General features: G+C 41.3%; 1 long non-coding RNA gene across 1 annotated transcript; it reads right to left on the bottom strand.

Annotated features, from left to right (window-relative positions):
* Window positions 1-675: 675 nt before the first annotated feature.
* Window positions 676-12,755, bottom strand: LOC133260205 (uncharacterized). The gene is made up of 3 exons (XR_009740684.1): window positions 12,594-12,755; window positions 6,883-7,105; window positions 676-819 (listed from the first exon to the last, which is right to left on the bottom strand). It is a non-coding gene; the product is annotated as an uncharacterized LOC133260205 (long non-coding RNA).
* Between the last annotated feature and the right edge of the window lie 1,048 nt (window positions 12,756-13,803).

Raw genomic sequence — 13,803 nt, 5'->3', positions numbered from 1 at the left:
GTCTCCTCTCACTACCGGTCTGGGTTTCTAGTGATCAAGATGGTTTCTTTTTAATGGATACTTATACTTAATTATCAACCCCTATATAGGGTTTCTACCTGAAGACCTTGAGAAAAAAAAAAAAAAAGATTAGATTGATACTAAGCATGCCTGAACAGCTTTCAAAGGATTTTTAATGTTCCATTTCTGAGAAACCATTTCAAACAGCAGTAAATGCAGTGGGAAGGTATAAGGACTTGGTACACTGGCAACAAAGGAAATGTGACGGAAATATGCAAGCTCAGGAAAAATGTAAATTTGAAACAAGACTGGATTTCACCTTGTCATGAAATGTTCAGGGAGTACAACAGGGCAGCGATTTATCAAGAGGGTATGCCGAAGTAGACGCAGAGGTCTAAGCGCCACGTGGCTTCCATGGACCAGGTTTTTATGATCGTGAGATTCGACGCTCCTGGACATTTGACTATCTGCACTTAAGAACTTAAATAACGAACATTGCAAGGACTCAGCATGTTCACAATTATTCTCATAGCAGTGACTCTTTTGGGGTTTTGCTGATTTGTCCTTTGAAGGATGTGAATAGAGTAGACATGTGAAAGGGGAAAAGGAAAAGTAAAAAAGAGGTAGTGTATCTCTTTCCTAGAAGAAAATCCATTTGGAATAAGTACCTTTAATGTTTACAAGGAACCTAGAGTGTTCTCCTATTCCGTGCTTTCTTTGCCAGTGTCTTCCAAGGTCATATCAGCTGGGTGCTTCCAACGACAAGTGCCAGTAATGGTAATAATGAGATCAAAGGCATGAAGTACATATGTGTCAATCCTGATCTCAGAGAGACAGATACACACACACACAAGAATTAATTAATTGATCAAAATATAAACATAACAACCTAGACATATATAACATATACGTTAATAAAATTTAATAAAAAATTAAAAATACAATTAAGAAAGCTATAAACATAACAACCTCTGTCCATGGAGAATCCCATGGTCAGAGGAGCCTGGCGGGTTACAGTCCATAGGGTCTCAAAGAGTCGGATATGACTAAAGTGCCTTAGCATGCTCGCAATAATGAATTGCCAAAAAGAAATGAAAACATCCTAAACATTTCACACTCTTTACAGTAGGTGATGTTTTTACACATATAGTGTCTCATTCTGAGATGCGTCCTGAGTGTGTTTGTGTGTGTGTACTAAGTTGCTTCAGTTGTGTCCAACTCTTTGCAACCCTAAAAACTGTAGCACCCCAGGCTCCTCTGTCCATGGGATTCTTCAGGCAAGAAGAACCCACTGGAGTGGGTTGCCATGCCCTTCTCCAGGGGATCTTCCCAACCCAGGGATCAAACTTGCGTCTCTTACATCTACCTGCATTGGCAGGCAGGTTATTTACCGCTAGTGCCACCTGGAAAGCCTGAGATGAGTCCTAATTATTCCCATTTCACAGTTGAGGAAACTGAGACTGGAAGCTTAAGTCTTGACTGATATCAGTTGGTGAGTGTGAGTTAGAACCAAGAACTCCATACTTACCGTGCAAACTTTACCACTGAACAGTTTATGTTATTGAGAGAGTTGCTTCACCTCTCTAAACCTATTTCCTAATATATAGAATGCAAATAACAATAGTTTCTGCTCAGTGGATTTGTTGATGCATCAAATGAGGTTCTATGTGTAAAATATTTAACACAGTTCATGAGATATAGCAAGCCTGCAACTAATATTTGCTATCATCATTAGTAAAATCATCTCCATTATTTCTAGGGTTGGTTTTATTTTTCACATTATTAGATGTAATGGATAATCCCTCAGGTAGGTTTTTTTAATTATTATTATTCTTAAATGCTCCCTACTTTTAAAACTATCTACTTAGAAGAACTTCTTCAATGTTAGATTTTAAACAAAGAAAAACTGTATTCTAGCAGGAAGGTGATGAAGTAGAAAGGTGAAATCTCCCTCCGTAAGCACTTTTCTTTGGGAGGTGGACACTAAATGATTTGTGTGTGCACATTTGTCTATTCAGCTCTCAAAATTAAAATTCTTTAGAGGGAACCATTGAAACCCAATCATTCAAAAAGCTTAAAAAATGACATCCTGAAGAGTTCCTTGGTGCTAATTCATCAAAGTTAGCAAAGATTCAACTGTGATTCTTTATTCAGATTCATTTCTTCCACAATATTAAATGCCATGAAGCTTTGCAGCTTTGTATCCCAATGAATGACTATACCAAGGGAAAAGTGGAGTGAGCAAGTGGGATGAGCCCAGTCTAGCAGCTCTCTTAAAAAAAAAAAAAAAGTTCTTTAGAAAGAATCACTTAACCTTGACAATTTCTGTGCTTAATAGTGTATTAATAGGATCACCGATTTTAAACAATTGAAGATTTCCCTGAAGTTTACAGTTAACCTTTCTATATCACCTTGAAAAACATTTTCACCAGCATTACCTCACCCAGACTTTACACTAATCCTGCAAAGTGAATGGTATTATGTTTCCATCTTACAGAAAGGAAAACTGAGTCACAAAGAATTTATCTACTCAAGGTCAGTTCATTAATAATATTAAGAACCAGGAATGATACCATCTTCCTTCTCCATATTTCCTGTTCTTCACACTATTAGGAGTACCTAAAGAATGATTTTAAAAGACACTTACTCCTTGGAAGGAAAGTTATGACCAATCTAGATAGTATATTGAAAAGCAGAGATATTACTTTGCCAACAAAGGTCCATCTAGTCAAGGCTATGGTTTTTCCAGTGGTCATGTATGGATGTGAGAGTTGGACGGTGAAGAAAGCTGAGCGCCGAAGAATTGATGCTTTTGAACTGTGGTGTTCAAGAAGATTCTTGAGAGTCCCTTGGACTGCAAGGAGATCCAACCAGTCCATTCTAAAGGAGATCCGTCCTGGGTGTCCTTTGGAAGGAATGATGCTAAAGCTGAAAGTCCAGTACTTTGGCCACCTCATGCAAAAAGTTGACTCATTGGAAAAGACCCTGATGCTGGGAGGGATTGGGGGCAGGAGGAGAAGGGGACGACAGAGGATGAGATGGCTGGATGGTATCACCGACTCAATGGACATGAGTTTGAGTGAACTCCGGGAGTGGGTGATGGACAGGGAGGCCTGGCCTGCTGTGATTCATGGGGTTGCAAAGAGTCGGACATGACTGAGTGACTGAACTGAACTGAATTGAAAGAATGATTAAGATCAGTAACATCTCAATAACAATAAATAAATATCCTTATATGAAGTTCAACTTTTAAAAGTTGGGGTCATCTATTTATAAAATAAATTGAATGTCAATCATTTGGTAATATTTACTGCTGCTAAATCACTTCAGTCGTGTCCGACTCTGTGTGACCCCATAGACGGCAGCCCACCAGGCTCCCCCATCCCTGGGATTCTCCAGGCAAGAACACTGGAGTGGGTTGCCATTTCCTTCTCCAATGCATCAAAGTGAAGAGTGAAAATGAAGTCGTTTAGTTGTGTCTGACTCTTCGTGACCCCATGGACTGCAGCTTACCATGCTCCTCCGTCCATTGGATTTTCCAGGCAAAAGTACTGGAGTGGCTCACCATTGCCTTCTCTAATATTTACTGAGTACATATTTATTGAGAAAAAAGCATTAGTCTAGGGGTAAATGTGAAATATAAGACCCAGTGTCTGCTCAGGGGGATGAAACATATAATTATGGAGAGAAATACAAGTTCATTAACAAAATAACAGTGTATGAAAATTGGTCATTATTTTAGACCAGTTTTTCCTAAGCTATAAGTTGTCTTCCTGTCTGGTTTTTCCAGGTGTTAATAATTTTCTGCCTTTAAAATCTTTGGAAAAATGTAGGGGGTGAGCTTCATGGCAGGAAGACATTCTGTGGGGATACAAGCATCCTGGTGTTAGAGACTGGCAGTGCGCAAGTTGCCCATGCCAAGTTCCGAAAGTCCCACAAAAATAATGAAAACCTCTTTAGCTTTTTGAGCCAGCATCTCCTAAACATTTCATCATGAAACAAGTTTACTCACAAAATCTTACTGAGGAATGAGTGTCCTTGAAACAGGTGATTCTCAAACTTGAGAATACATAAAAGTCACTTGGAAAAGTGATGAAAATACATTTATTGCCTCCTCCCCAGAAATTCTGATTCAGGAGGACTTGGGTACAGTCTGAAAACTTGCATTTTTCACAAGTTCTTAACTGTTCCAATCTGTAGATTTGAACTAAATTTGAGTGGAATCTCTACAAAAGTTTCTAAGATGGTACTCTAGAAAGCTAGACCCTTGAAATGGACTGAATTGTATCCCCCTCACCTTCAGTGAAATTAAGATATTGAAGTTTTAATCCCAAATATAATTATACCTGGAGATAGAGCTTTTAGGAGGTTCAGTTCAGTTCAGTTCAGTCGCTCAGTCATGTCTGACTCTTTGCGACCCCATGAATCGCAGCATGCCAGACCTCCCTGTCCATCACCAACTCCCGGAGTTCACTCAGACTCACGTCCATCTAGTCGGTGATGCCATCCAGCCATCTCATCCTCTGTCATCCCCTTCTCCTCCTGCCCCCAATCCCTCCCAGCATCAGAGTCTTCCAATGAGTCAACTCTTCGCATGAGGTGGCCAAAGTACTGGACTTTCAGCTTTAGCATCATTCCTTCCAAAGAAATCCCAGGGCTGATCTCCTTTAGAATGGACTGGTTGGATCTCCTTGCAGTCCAAGGGACTCTCAAGAATCTTCTTGAACACCACAGTTCAAAAGCATCAATTCTTCGGCGCTCAGCTTTCTTCACAGTCTGACTCTCATATTCATACATGACCACTGGAAAAACCATAGCCTTGACTAGACGGACCTTTTTAGGAAGTAATTAAGGTCTATTAATTCTGGCCTGGAGGATTCCGTAGACTGTATAGTCCATGGGGTTGCAGATAGTCGGACATGACTGAGTGACTTTCACTTTAAATCACAAGAGTAGGAAAATTTATTAATAGAACTCAAAAGTATAATTTGTTCAAATATTTTAAAAGTAAAACAAAGCTGCAAGCAGAACTCCATTGTCTTCTTTCCATGTCCTCAGGTCAAAATCTTGGATCAGCCTGGACACTGTCCTTGCCTGGCCACCCTTTCTTACCCCAGAGAGCAGTCACTTTCACCACCTCTGCTGTTCTGTCCCCAGTCTAAGCCTCCATACCTCCTGTCAGGATTATTGCAGCCATCTCCTCACTGACCTCCTTGCTCCCTCTCTTGACCCAGTTAAAACCTGAGTCAGAGCAAACTATCCTCTGCTCAAAGCACTCCAGGGACTACTCTCCCCTCTCAGGGAAAACCCAAAGTCTTCTTACTGTTTCTCTGACCTCATTTCCTACGATCTTTCCTCTTGATCAGTCTGCTTCAGCCATACAGGTCCCCTTGTCACTCTTCAAATATGTCAAGCACACGTTGACTCAGGGCTTTCGTGTTGGTGGGTCCCTTTTCCTGGAATGTTCTTCTCCCAGTTCAGCTTGACCAGCTGCCTCATCTTCTTCAAGTGTATTCTCAAACATGACCTTCCAACTGAGCTCTTCATGAACATTCTATTAATATCATAATTTCTCTCTTGGTACTTCTTACTCCCTTCCCTGATGTATCTTTCTGCATGGCATGTAATGTCTCCTGAGATAACAGATAATTCACTCATTTTCTTCATTGTCTGTTCACACTAGAAGGTAATTCCAAGCAGGGAAGTGCTTTTGTGTGTGCGTGAGTTTTGGGGATGTTACATGACTTCCTGGCACATAGTGAGTGCTCAATAAATATTTTGTGAATTTATGTGTCAATGTGTAACGTTGGTACCTTGAGTTACATTTGATGTGCTGTGAGATTCTGCCTTCGCAGATAGGAGTGCTTAATGTAACGACCACCAAAGTTCTTAAACTAGTCTACCAAGGTCTTAAAATATTTCATGCAAATATCCTTATGTGTATATTTACAGTAGCACCTAGAGTTTAGGCTGAAAGGACCCTTATCTGTTTAGAGTTATTTCTCCCCTCTCTCGACCTCATATGAGCGAGTGAGTGAAAGTCGCTTAGTCGTGTCCGACTCTTTATGACCCCATGGGTTGTCCATGGAATTCTCTGGGCCAGAATACTGGAGTGGGGAGCCTTTCCCTTCTCCAGGGGATCTTCCCAACCCAGGGATCAAGCCCAGGTCTCCCACATTGCAGCAGATTCTTTACCAAAAGAGCTATCAGAGTTATTCTCCAGAACTGCCAGATTGCTTGCAATTTGCCCAAAGAGTTCAGGCTGTTTCATGTCTCTTTGCTTTTGTTACATGTGACTTCCTTCTGGAATTCCCTTTCCCCCCCTTTCTTTTTTCAGTCCAATCTGACATACTTTAGAATTCAGGGGTTTGTCCTCAAGAGGCTTTCATGAACCTCCATGTTAAGTTAGGGGTCCCCAGTCTTCTGTCCATAGTCACTAACACATTCTTCTAGTTTTGCATTTACTGTATTACATCAAAATGATTTCTTCACATAGCCATCTCTCCTCCTAGATTGAAAATTTCTCTAGAAGTGACCAACAATAAGTGCTGACTGCACAGAGGAAGAAGGCAGAGTGATGATGGAGGTCATCCTAAGGGGATATGTTCTAAGAACCAGCCATATGGGACCCATGCTTTTAAATCAAAATTATCTGGAGAAATACCTGATGCAGCTATAGAAAGAATGGGGACTTTGGTACCCAGCTGACAGACATGACTTTACACCCTAGCTCACTGATAACTAGATGGGTGTTTTAAATAAGTAGCTGAGCTTCCATGTCTTCATCTGTCTGGTGGGGATAGTAACACTGCACAGTATATGTAATGCAACCGACATGCATTAGATGTTCAATTCATGCTGATTCTTCCACCTCCATCTTACCTCTGGGAAGGAAGTGAAATAATTTCCTCTTGGTGTCCACTCATCCCCCTGCACCCCCAGGTGGAAAGCAGAAGAGCTAGGTGTAGAGCTGCTTGACTGGGGGAAAGGCTGCCGTCAGTAGGTATTGTTAGATGTGGTGGAGCTTGTTGACTTCCTCCTGGGGGCCCCATTAACAACTGGTGTGTTCCTTGATAGTCAAGTTCAAGCTTTCACTTCTTAGCTCCTAAGAAAAAGTTGATTGAAAATTAACAGTCTTTTTCAGACAGAAGACTTCTTTGCCAGATCCCCAACCTTTCCATCTTCATCCCAGCTCTTCTCAGTGAGCATCTGGGGAACCGCAGGCTGGCCTTGCTCCTTCTCCAGCAACTCTGATGGGCAGGGGCAGCCATATCTACCATATCCTGAGTCCTGTTGTACCCTAGGAGTTGAACACACAGTGTGTTCTCGCTGATGTTTCAGAGCAGCCTCATGATAAAGAAAAGAAGCTATGATCATTTTTATTTTGCTTGTGATTAGGCTCAGTGAACTATGTACCTGCCTTCCCAGTCCCTAGCATAGAGGTCGTGTGTTGACACCACTGGTCATTCTATTACTGGCACTCACAGTGCATAATCACAGGGCTTCATTTGTACACACAAGTTTATCTCGTGTTTTCTAAGTGTTCATTCTAGCAACGATGGGGGAAAATGAAAGGGAGAAAAAATGAGGGAGAAATAAAACTTTCTTTTACGTTCTTTGCTCTCCTAACTCTTCACTTCAGTTTCCCTGATAAGGCTGCTGCTGCTGCTGCTGCTAAGTCACTTCAGTCGTGTCTGACTCTGTGTGACCCCATAGACAGCAGCCCACTAGGCTCCTCTGTCCCTGGGATTCCCCAGGCAAGAATACTGGAGTGGGTTGCCATTTCCTAGAAGGATGAAAATAGTGACCATAGTGGGACAGAATGGATTTGACAAATCTGATTCTGGTGGCATGAGATGGATTGGTGTGTTTTTTTTTTTTTTTAATGAGAGAGGAAATATAATAGAATGGTTAAATTCATGGACTCTGAAACCAAATTCCTAAGATCATTCTCCTTCTTTACACATGTGTTGACTTACAATAAACATTTTACATCCAACTCCATCTCGGTATCTACCTGCAGAGAAACCAACTTGTGAAAACCAGCTATCTGCACTTGTTATTCTTCCTTTTTATTCCTTAAAAGCCATTGCACTCTGTCCCACCTATGCACTTTATACTGAAACCATCTTTAACATGGGTTCAATGGCCTTATTGTGACACTAATATTTAATTTTCAGATTTCACTTTCTTGGCTTCCTCCTTGAATTTAGTGTACTTGATGACTTACTCTTTAAAACTCCATTTCTCTGGCTGCTCCTTTAGTTTCTGTCTCTTCTACAGTCTTCTCTTCCTGCTGTACCCCTTTAAATACTAATGATTCCCAGGGATATTGTCTCAGCTCACTCTTCTTCTGATTCTTTTCCCAATCCACTTCCTCCAATTTCATTGTTTTGAAAATTCCACAATTTGTGTTTTCTGTCTTGATCTATTCTGTTCCCAGACCTGAATATCCAAGTGCTTGATGGACAGTGCATTCTAGTACCTGCCCTGTCCTTCAGAGGTGACATGTTCTAAGGGAATTCATCACCAGGCAAACTATACGTAAGTTCCCCCCTCCTGTTCAAGCTAGAAATTGAAGAGCAGTTCTTGGTTTCTTCTCCTCCTCGTGTCTTCACTCTCCATTACCAAGTCCTGTGGGTTTTATTTGTAAATAGTTTCACTTCTCTCCTCTCCTACCTTGCTCTAGTGTGTGCACTTTCCTCAGACCATCAGTATCTCTCCTTAACTTAGCAATGATCTTCTGAGCGGTCAACCTGATCCTCCTCCAGAGGATCTTCCCAACCCAGGAGTCGAACCAGGGTCTCCTGCATTCCAGGCAGATTCTTTACCAGCTGAGTTACCAGGGAAGCCCTGTGATTTAAACTTACTACATTTTAATATAAACAATTAAAAGTTGAATTGACCTTGCTATTATATTTTGTAGACAATCCATTAACATCTATAAAGTGTTAGTCCCTCTGTCATGTCTGACTTTTTGTGACCCCATGGATTGTAGTCCACTGCTGCTGCTGCTGCTGCTGCTAAGTCGCTTCAGTCGTGTCCAGCTCTGTGCAACCCCACAGACGGCAGCCCACCAGGCTACCCCATCCCTGGGATTCTCCAGGCAAGAACACTGGAGTGGGTTGCCATTTCCTTCTCCAATGCATGAAAGTGAAAGTGAAGTCGCTCAGTCATGTCCAACTCTTAACAACCCCATTGACTGTAGCCTACCCGGCTCCTCTGCCTATGGGATTTTCCAGGCAAGAGTACTGGAGTGGGGTGCCATTCCCTTCTTCAAAAGGTCTTCCCATCCAAGGGATCGAACCTGGGTCTCTTGCACTGCAGATAGATCCTTTACAGTCTGAGCCATCAGGGAAGCCTAATTTTTAATTCTTCAATTTTCTTTTTACATTTCAGAATAATACATTTTGTTTTTTGGTTCTCAGACAGCCCTGAAAAGCTCCTAATCCTAATCACTCTTCCTATAGTGCGTGATAAATAAAACATCTCTGCTTGCCTTCTTGGAGTTTGTAGTCAAAGATAGAAAAAAATAATAAAAGGAGATACATATATTTTTATTTCACATAGTTTGAGTCCTAAAGCTCATATAAATTATTTTGTATCATTCTCACAGCAACTCTATGAGGTAGATACTATTAGTGCCTCCATTTTAAAGATGAGGAGGTTGGAGCCCAGAAAGTTTGAGTGGCTAGTCTAAGATCTCAAAGGTATGTGCTGCCTAAGCCAGGATTTGAATCCAGAAAATTACATTCCTGGCATCACTGGATTCTCTTAACTGAGTCTTAAGACTTACAATCAGGAGTGATATAGGCCCAGGAAGCGTTTGCAAATGAAGGGGGTGGTGCTTTGGGCTCATTCCAGTGATGGAGGAGCACCACTGTTATCAGGGAGGGGGAGGGAGGGATACCATCTTTTAGACAGTGGAACCATCAGATCAGGAGGAAATGTCCTTCCCAAAAGGTCAGTAGCTCTCCTCCCCTTAAGAAATGCCAACTGTTAAGCTGCCTCTTCATTCATCCTGCCCATTTCCACCTTTTAAGTCAAATGTTAGGCAACATAAAAGACTAGATGTTTGGTCTCAATGACTTTTGTGAATTCTCTCAAGTCTCCTATTTCTTCTCTTTGTATCCTGAATTGCTACTACCCTGAGCCAGCTATAAGAGTCAAATCCCCTTACATTTGTTTTGGGGGATACTAAATATACTACTACATATTACTCAGTGTTAAATAGAATACCGACTAAAACTTGATGATAGTTGCAATATTTCGTGAAGTAATGTGTACTCTGCATGTAAAACCAATCAATGTAACATCTTAGGGGGGTTTTTGAATAAACACGAGGCATCAAGTCAAAGAGGATGAGGTGAAAATGTTTAGGGTGGCTTGAAAACCTGCTTTGAGACGGGCCCTTTCATGGGGTTTTAAATGGTTAAGGTTGCACAACTAGTAAAGAGCAGAGTCCAGATTCAGTGACAATGTGAGTCTGCAGCTCATGTCTTAATGTTTTGCATCATGTTTTCTCCTGCACTAGGAGTCAAAAGAACTGGTTTCTAACCCTGATCCTCCTGTCATCTCACTGAGTGACCCTAATGAGGTTATGTGACTTCTCTTAGTATCTACATCTAAAAATAAGGAAGGCTAGGATACTTAGTGGAGAAGGCAATGACACCCCACTCCAGTACTCTTGCCTGGAAAATCCCATGGAAGGAGGAGCCTGGTAGGCTGCAGTCCATGGGGTCGCTGAGGGTTGGACATGACTGAATGACTTAACTTTTACTTTTCACTTTCATTCTTTGGAGAAGGAAATGGCAACCCACTCCAGTATTTTTGCCTTGAGAATTCCATGGACAGAGACTAGGGGAATGTGGTCCACAAGGTCACAAAGAGTCAGACACAACCGAAGCAACTCAGCACACAGACATGCAGAATGCTAAAGCCTCTTCCATCTCTTCCAGTCATTGATTTTATAGGATCTTGGTCATTAAATGGTTTGTTGTATTTTAAAGAAACAAATTTTGTCCTCGTGTTAATGCCAGCCAGACCTGTTGCTCTTAACTGTATATAACTGCTTCTCTTTGCTGAAGACATTTGCCAGCCCCACCCTGATGGATCTATAAGGCTCTGGCACTCTGCCTAGGTCTAGCCCATAGAATTCCAATAACAAGTCCACTGGGCATCTGAGACCACCAGGCTATTTGTTATACCATGCCAACTGAAGTTGGGCAGAGATTAAAGTTGGCTTTTATTATTTGGGGCCAGAGTTTGAGAGAGAGTAGAGTACAAAGCCAAAAGCATTGTCTTTTGAGTCAAGCAGGCATGAGTGCATATCCATCTCAACCACTTTCTGGGCTTGTGGCCATAACCAAGCTTCAGTGTAAGAGGTACTTTCACAGAGAGGCCTCACAAGGTCTCCCAAGTCGGGTTAGCTCAGAACATGAGTTTTACCCCGTGATAAATCTTATCATATTTAACCATACTCTTGCCTGGAAAATCCCATGGACGGAGGAGCCTGGTAGGCTGCAGTCCATGGTGTCGCTAAGAGTCAGACTCGACTGAGTGACTTCACTTTCACTTTTCACTTTCCTGCATTGGAGAAGGAAATGGCAACCCACTCCAGTGTTCTTGCCTGGAGAATCCCAGGGGCGTGGGAGCCTGGTGGGCTGCTGTCTATGGGGCCACACAGAGTCGGACACGACTGAAGTGACTTAGCAGCAGCAGCAGTGGGTACTTAATAAGTACTTTGAGAATAAATAAACAGTCTTTCTCAGTCTCTGTAGTCACTCCTATGAGATGGGTAAAGAGGAGGACTGGACTCTTAAGCAGCAAAATCAAGTCAAAATTCTTCAAAACTAGCATAACACTCGCACAATATTAGGTAGTATGATTGCAATCTGAAATAAACTAGTTAAAGAGCAAACCTCAGATTCAAGTAGGGCTTTTCTGTAACTTAAAACTTAGAGGAAGAAATGAAGAAGCTAAAAATTACTGAGTGTGTGTGATGTGCCAGTGTGTGTGATAGATGCACATTTAGTATTCAAAAAGTTCAAAGGTTCAAAATTCAAAAAGAATTTCCAGAGGAGGGAAATAGACAAAGGCAAGATTTGCTCTAACTTTTCACACATTTTAGTGAGCCTGTTGCCTTTTTCTTCTAATTTGGAACTTTTGAGGCCACTGCTCTTAGAAGGAAAAAGCTGGTGATGCTTATCTGTATTGAGAACTAGCGAATGCCCTCTTCCGCTCCCTTGGTCAGCCCCACTGTTGTTCAGGTGCTGCCTGTGAACAGACACCCACAGAAGACGGAAAAGATGAATCCGCAGATTGCTACAGGCACATGCGCCTTTAGATGAGGTAGTAGACACGGTGCGGCTGGGCCTGCCAATGAGATACGAACCCATATAAGAGTGACCACACCTCTCTTAAAAGTGACAGTGATGGAACATGGCCAAGAGGAGTACTAAGGGCAGCTGTGTTCTGTGGGTTTTATCCAGAGCAAGAGTCAGAAGATCCAAGCTGTAGCCAAAGATTTATTGTTTGCTAATATCCTTTGTGGGCTTCCCTGATGGCTCAGTGATAAAAAAAAATCCACCTACCTATGCAGGAGACAGGGGTTAGATCCCTGGGTTGGGAAGATCCCCTGGAGAAGGAAATGGCAACCCACTCCAGTATTCTTGCCTGGGAAATCCTATGGACAGAGGAGCCTGGTGGGCTACATTCCATGAGGTCATAAATAGTCAGACACGACTTGGCAACTAAACAGCAATAACAACAATATCTTTTGTAAGCCTGTTTCATTGCCTGACTAATGGATCACTAAATATCCACACATTCATTTATTCATTCACTAAATAAACCTGTAGTAAAACTATGTCACCAATCATGCAAAACACTTAAATACAAAGGTTTGATTGCTACAAATTCCTGTAATGAAGGAGTCACCATCTAGTGAAGAAGAAAAGTGTGAAAACAAATAGTGAATTTAACAAAAAGTTCAAAAATCCTTTTTTGCGAGACATATGAAAAGTGCAATATGATCACAGAGAAAAGAGAGAATGTCTTACTCTCCAGGTTACTAGAAGTTTTCATTGACGTAAATATATTTGAGTGAGCTTTAAAATACGTTAGAATTTATCAGATAAAGTAGGTAAATAAATGTGTTCAAGGCAGAGATTGTCCTGAGGCAGTGAGTCATGAAATAGCACAATGTCCAGCACAGAGTGGCCACGTTAAATATTTGCTTTATGAATGAATAAATGTATCTATGAATGAACGAATGAATGTTTGGAGAAGCATAAAAAACTCATTGTTCCTGGACATATTGTATAAGCTTTAGAGAAGATAGCAGGGGCAGTGTAAACTGTGGAAAGCCGGGGGTGAATTTAAACATTCAGAATGGGTAGTTTTGACATAATTGTGTTTTCTTTTTTTTCTTTCTTTTTTTCTTTTTTGGCTACACAGATGCTGCTTGGCTTGTGGGATCCTAGTTCCCTGACCAGGGATTGACCTAGGCCCTCAGCAGTGAAAGTGCTGAGTGCTAACCGCTGAACCTCCAGGGAATTCCCAATTATTGTTTTTCTAATGTAAGTTTGTCTAGCAATTGACTCAAACTCTTGTTTAAATCCCAAAGTGCTCTTTATACTTTTTGATATGCCCTGTACTTGAATTATGAACCAGTTTCATTGGGGAAGTTGATGACTTGATATGACTGTAACAAATCAAGCAGAAATATTGTAGTTAAGGGTTACAATTTTTGATTAACATATTAATTTATGTCATTCATTTACCTATTAAATACAAAGGTAT

Source organism: Bos javanicus, chromosome 14, assembly GCF_032452875.1.
Source record: "Bos javanicus breed banteng chromosome 14, ARS-OSU_banteng_1.0, whole genome shotgun sequence".
NCBI classification, from domain to species: domain Eukaryota; kingdom Metazoa; phylum Chordata; class Mammalia; order Artiodactyla; family Bovidae; genus Bos; species Bos javanicus.
This window is presented reverse-complemented; position numbering and strand designations above follow the sequence as displayed.